The sequence below is a fragment of the Alnus glutinosa genome, chromosome 10 (genome assembly GCF_958979055.1).
Source record: "Alnus glutinosa chromosome 10, dhAlnGlut1.1, whole genome shotgun sequence".
NCBI classification, from domain to species: Eukaryota; Viridiplantae; Streptophyta; class Magnoliopsida; order Fagales; family Betulaceae; genus Alnus; species Alnus glutinosa.
Window position 1 is genome coordinate 21,483,406 of NC_084895.1, and position 7,116 is coordinate 21,490,521.

Below are 7,116 nucleotides of genomic sequence, written 5' to 3' on the forward strand. Positions count from 1 at the left end.
TTTTTTTTTTCTTTAAAAAAAGAAGGGTGATACGGCCACTCTAATAACCACTCAAGCCACCATTTCTTTAGTATTATTATTATTATTATTATTATTATTATTATTATTATTATTATTATTAATTTGCTGTCACGATTTGGGACATCCATTTCTAAATACAATGTATTGCACTGGATTTCTATCTGCCCCACCTTTTCTCCTCCATTAGTCATGAATAATTGGAAACTAGCTCATAACCCGGGCTATGCTCGAAGTTCTTTATTATAATTTAATTTTAGAATTTAAACACATCTTCGACATACTTTTTATTATTAATTCATAAAAAGTGAAACTTTTTAAAATATTTGTTCACATAGGTCTAAGTTGGAACTTGGCTTTTATATATATATATATATATGATAGTTAAAGGAGGAGATAGAGGTAGAAATTAGTGACAATTTAATGACAATAAAATTTGACGTTTCTATTATTTTTCTATTTTATATAAGATAGTTAATTATGCATATTAAATATACCAATTAAATGTTTAAAAAAATAGAGGTTTCCGTCACGTGTCATAATTCTAAGCTAACTTTAAGTTGGAACTCGTCTTTTGTATATATATATATATGATGTGTACGGTTATCATGAGCTCTCAGGAAGGTCTTCTGGCGGGGTAGTGATTGGGGGAGGGACCATTGACCGGCTCGCTCCCCCATTTATATTAAAAAACCATCTTTTAATCCAAAAGAATGAATAAAATAACATAAAAAACAAAAAGTAGATTAAAAGTGAATTTTTTAATATAAAGTGGGGGAGGGAGCCGGTCAATGGTCTCCCCCCAATCACTACCCCTCCTGGCGAGTGCTAATTAGCTTGCAAATGATATGATATATATGTGCTTGGTAAACTAGTCTAACTATCAACAGTGAGCTTGTGTGGTGTTTTAATATGCTTGAAACTTTGGAGTTGTTTCCTCCCACAATTGGGTAGCTGCGTTTAGATTCGAGTACAACGTTGCAACGCAAGTTTAGGAAAAATTGGATTGTGACTTTTTAGATTTACGAAGGAAAAATATATTTTAGCCGCTTAAACTACTACTTTTGTTTCAATTGCATCACCGAATTTTAGAAAGTGTCATTTGGGTACCTCAAATTATCACTATGTTATAGAAAGGCCACCTAGTTTAGAAGAATCATTAAAATGAATGGAAAGTGGTCATGTGTGTGTCACATAACTACAATAGTGTCTTCCTTCCTAAAAAATCTCTAAAAATCATTAAAAAAATAATAATTTTTTTATTCAATTTTTTATTTATTTTTTAATAATTATAAGAGTAATTTGTTTTCAGGGGCAATTACGGTATTTTATAGTAAAGTCTGAGGTATTTGGGAAGAAAGAACTGAAGTGACACACACGTGACCACTTTTCCATTCATTTTAATAGTTCTTGCTAACGGAGTGGTCTTTTGATTAGGGTTGGCAATTCGGGTTCACGGGTCGGATTCGGGTCAACCCGACTGACCCGATTATATAAACGTGTCAACCCGAACCCGACCCGATTATTAATCGGGTTGTGACACGTGACCCGAACACTACCCGATTAATAATCGGGTAACCCGAACACGACCCGACAAACCTGACTAAAAAACGTGTCACCCGTTTATCCAACACGACACGACCCGACCCGACACGGCATCAATTTCACTGTTTTCACATGTTTCAACCTTCAATTTTTTTTTTAATCGGGTTATAATCGTGTTGGCGGGTCAACCCGCGTAATTGGGTTATAATCGTGTTGGCGGGTAATCGTGTTATCGGGTCAACCCGTGCAATCGGGTCATGATCGTGTTGGCGGGTCAACCCGCGGGTTGACCCGCCAAACATGATTATAATTGGGTCAACCCGATTATAACAAACCCAAACCCGGTTTTTTCGTGTCGGGTTCGCGGGTCGTGTAAAAAATTGCCAACCCTACTTTTGATGACAAAGCGGTAATTTGAGGTATCTTAATGCCACTTTTTAAAGTTTGATGGTCCAAGTTAAAAAGTAGTGGTAGGTCAGAGGCCAAAATGTATTTTCACCAATTTCTAAAGATAATTTTAGATGGAATTTTTAAAATCTTGTTCATTAATTTTAATTAAATAATTCAAATTTTATCATCTAAGTATTTTTTATTTTAGAATATTTTTCTATTGTTAGATCTTAGTAGGGTCGTTGAGTAAAGTTCAAATGTTCAAGCTCTTCCAGCTAGAAGGGTATTATCACTATCTAACCTGTTCACGTCTGGGGGAAACTTGAGAGCTATTTAATTTAGGGAAAAATTATATTTAACCATTAAGTTTTTATCTTATTTAAATTTAGTTCTTAGGTTTTTAATTTTAGGAATAGTCATTAAGTTTTACTCAAGTTTTAAATTGGTCCCTTTATCACCTTACCGTCAAAGTTAACGATTTTCTATTGTCACGTGTTCCATTTGACACGCTAGGGATTATTTTAGAGTCAAAGTTAGTGATTTTTCCTCTACACTATAAATCTAGAAGATGAAGATGATAAAGAAGATGGTTTTTGTGTTTGGAGTTAGGGTATTTCGTTTTATTTTTATTATTATTATTTTTTTATGGATGATTTGTCGCTTAATGATATGATATTGATATTAAGTATTGATATAAACGCTATAATGTAAATTGAGACACGCATAACATATGACAAACCATTCATTTTGACATAAAAGTTATAGAAGAACCTATTTAAAATTAAGGCAAAACCTAAGGACCATATTCTTGAAATTAGAAAACCAAAGACTAAATTCAAATCAGATAAAAACTTAGGGGCTGAATATGATTTTTCCTTTCAATTTAAAGATAATATTTAGATTTTCAAGAATTTGACCATGAAGTCGCTTTACTAAATTTAGATGATTCGCCATAGATGATTAGGGTTTGACATAAATGGATTGACTTGCATGTTGATCCGTTTATGAATATATGAATATATATATATATATATATAATAAATACAGATTGAAATGGGTCAAACAAGTCGTGTTGGGTAGATCAAACAAGTTAAACATGTCCCTTTTGGATTTAAACGGGTTAAGCAGGTTGTGTAGAGTCACTAAATGTGCTGTGTTTGAGTTGACTCTTTACAAGTTAGTGGGTCAAGCGGGTCGACCTGAACCCGACTCGACAACCTAGATTGATAGCCTTAATCCACTCCACTCAATTCTACTATGTTAACTTGCTTTATGACTTTTGGGTTTTGATGCATAACCTATCTTTCTCTGTAGTTAAAAGAATCTTGTTTTATGAACCTTGAAACCCTTGCCCCAAATCTAGGCAAGATTCAAATCCAAAACTGTTTAAGCCCTATTCCATCAAGGGTTGGTATTTTATGTTCACGTGTTGAGTTCAAGTCGAGGCATGGGTAGGTCAACCTTAACCTGACTTATTTAATTAAACAAGTCAGACCCATCAATTCTAACCCATTAATTTCGTGTCAGATTCGCAGGTCGTATATAAAATTGTCAGCCCTAAATGTTTCGTGTTGGATTCGGGTTGTGTTGAGGCATGATTATAAGACTATATAAGTCAACCATAACCCGACTCATTTAATTAAACGGGTGTCAAACTCCTCTCCCTAACCCACTAATTCCGTGTTGGATTCATGTCTGATTTGCGAACCATGTTAAAAATAATCAGTCCTAACTCCACCCCTCATAGACTAAACTGGAACTAATCACCTAACAGTGTCTACGATAAATTAAGCACATTCAAGAATTCAGACATCCTCCACACAATCCGTGCTTCCTTCCCGTGGAAAGCCAAAAAAAATTTACAAAAACGCAAACTTCTTTGTCTACTCTTCGACAAAATGAGCCTCATTTAAGCTTTTCTTGTTTTTGAAAGCATTCCCACCCCTTCCAGCGGCGCATCCCGCTTCCATCAATATCAAATTACAGTAAAAAGGGGAAAAAGTGCACATGGCAGAGGAGTCAGCCATAGAAGGGGGTGGCCTGCATGACATATCCGAATTAAGGCCCATTATTTTGGAGACGACCACCGACCTTATTCACACGGCTTTTACTTGGTATCGATCCTTTTTGCATGCAAATATTAAAGCAGTACTTCAACAAGATTCTGATAAAGTGATAATGATGGGTGCTTTGAATATTAGCCTCCGACCCAGACTTTCTTTGTGGAGCGAAAATCGTACGGCTTACTCTCAAAAGCATTCGCTATTGATCTCGCATGTTCCACATTGTTTTTCTTTTTTTTTTTTTATTTCCTTTTTATAACTTCTCATAAGGTACCAAACTTTCACGTGTAATTCTAAATGTTATACCCATGTTTCTTTTGTGTTTCTTTAAAAATGATGTGGCTTTATAATTACCATGTGATCAAAATTTCATCACAAGTCTAATAGTGATTTTAAAAATCATCTCATTTTTAGAAGGACACAAGAGTGACGTGGATATAACATATATTATTACTCAACTTTCACCTTTTTGATCACGTCGTCTTAATTTATGGTATATTTTTCAAAAAGTCCAAATATGGGTCATCTGTTAGGATTTTCAATTAAATTCTATCAAAATTTTTAAAATACTCTTACATTTATTTTTTTTATAAAAAATTTTAAAGATTTAGGCATGGTTATTTTTGTAAGTTCCATTAAATTCTAACAAACACTTAAATCCTATCAATTTTTTTTTTTCTTAAAAAAAGTATGGGGTATTTTAAGAATTTTGATAAGATTTAACAAAAACTCCTATCGACAGATTTTCAAGAAGAAAAATATTTTAAAAATTTTAAAAAGATTTAACGAAAAATTCTAGCGGAAGATTTTTGAGAGGGTGGTTTGCTAAAGGAATGAATTGTTGGCGGAAAACTTTCTGTTGTCATTGGTTCAACATCGGAAAAAATACGACAATATCAAGTTTGGGCCTACGATTAAAGTTGCGGCGCAGCCAAAACGTATGTCGTGCTTAATTTCTCCAACCGTCCACTTTCTGAAGTGGTCGCAGATTTTTCCTTCATTGGCCTCATGACTCTCGTACCGTCTTGTCATGACTTTCCTTTTTGGAGCTATGTGGTCTGTGGAGTTTGCTTGGCGTAATCAACTATAGCATTTCCCATGAAGATATCATAGTAGAGAGAGAGAGAGAGAGAGAGAGAGAGAGCTTCGAGTTCAGGTGCTGCTTACAATTTTGCATGCAAGAAAAATGTAAAACACGCGAAGACAATTGCTTCCCGGTTCTAATTAGTAATATTATAATTAAATTTTGTTAAATAAATAAAAATTATTAAGGCTCCAATTATAGTAAAGATTAGCCAATATCGCTCTATAATTAAGACCGAATTATGAAAAAATTGAATCCCAAGATATTGAAACTTTAGAGAGAAAGAAATTAAGAAAAAAAAAAGAACGGAAAAGAAGGAGTTTTAGAGTGATAATGCAGTTGATTGCACAGTACTGAGCCAACAGATAGTTACAAAATGAGTAGAAACAGTCAAAAACTTGTTGAAGCTTCTGGCAAGAGGACTTAGAATGGTTATATCACCTCCCTCTATGTGTAACGTTCATTGCGGGTTATGGCATTCGGCAAATTTCATGCTAAGTTTTGCACTCATCGACAAAGTTATGTCTTTAGTCAGATTTCATTCTTGAAATCATGGGTGGATCGAGTAGTTATCTTTGAAGCTACGATCCCGATATCTTTTAAGTAACCGTTATGCTGATGTGGCTGGTCGGACTGTCGAAATTTTACCTTTGGTGAAGTCTTAATTATCACCCGCTTTCCCTACCTTGTCCACTTCTTCCAACCATATACACATTTTAATAACTCATACACGCAATCATAGCAACACTCACAACACAAAAAAGGCTCAACCATCTTATTCTCCAACTCCATACAATCCATTTTACATCCGATCTATTCTAAGACACTAGCTTTACCAAGAAAAGCTTTGAGCTTTTTATAGAAAAGCTCACTCTTTCCCTATTTCAACCAAAACACTCAACATTTCATACTCATACACACCCGCATCATATAAATTCTGAAATATTAAATCCATGCATGTACCATATATCATTTGAATCTTCAAGAAATTTAAAGAGAAAAGTGTCAAGATCTTACCCTTAAAGCATACTCTATTTCTTTTTGCCCCAAGAACACTATGTTCTCTTCTTCCCCTATCAAATTTCTTAACTTTCCTTTTAGTTGGTGGCTAATTCATTGGTATGAAGTTTGGGGCGCACAAATGGAATCCTAACCCAAAATCTCACTTTTTATATAGCTCAAAAAATGGCCTTTTTTCGCGTCCTAGACTGCAAAAACCGTCCGAACGGCATCTCGATCTAGATAGAATTGTGCACTAGTGCTTAGTAAAATGGGCATAAATTTTGCCACGATTCTCAGAATAGTGCATGTGACCCCAATCCGAAAAGCTTTTTTCAAAACGCATGTTGTGGTCACTATGCCAAGCTTGGGGAGTTTCATTTTAAGGCTAAAAATCTAATATTTTTTTTTTCTTCTAATATAGTATTTCCAGTGTTTCCACATCCTTTAGGAAACCTATATGAACTTTTGCACCTTAATTGATCCAATAGTAATTGCCCTTTTAATTACAACATATTTTCATTGGATTGATCATCATTGCACCTGGATTCACATTTTTGTCTATTTTGTGTATAGATTGAGTTTTTGTTCCCAACCGTGCAACATCTATGTATTTGGTTCCCTTTTTCCAGCATTCCTTAATTCACAGTCACAGCAGACCTAACGTGTTGCAGTGCTAGTAGTACTTCTCCAAGCCATTCACGGCCTCTCAATCATTGTCTACTTTTTTTCTTCAACCTTTTCCCTCCTTTTTCCTTTTCTTTTTCTATTTCTTTTTCTTTTCTCTTTTTCTTTCTCCGTCCTTACCTTTTTTATTTCTTGTTATTCGAAACCTAATTTACTTAAAAAAAAAAAAATAGAATAAAGTATAATTTATTTTTCTCTCAAATGTTATTTAATTTTGACTTTGTGTCGAAATAAATAAATAAATAAATATATTTATTTATTTTTCGTTAGAATTTTTCGTTCAAACCTGTTAAAATTCTCAAAATACTCATCTCTTTTTTCCCTGAGATT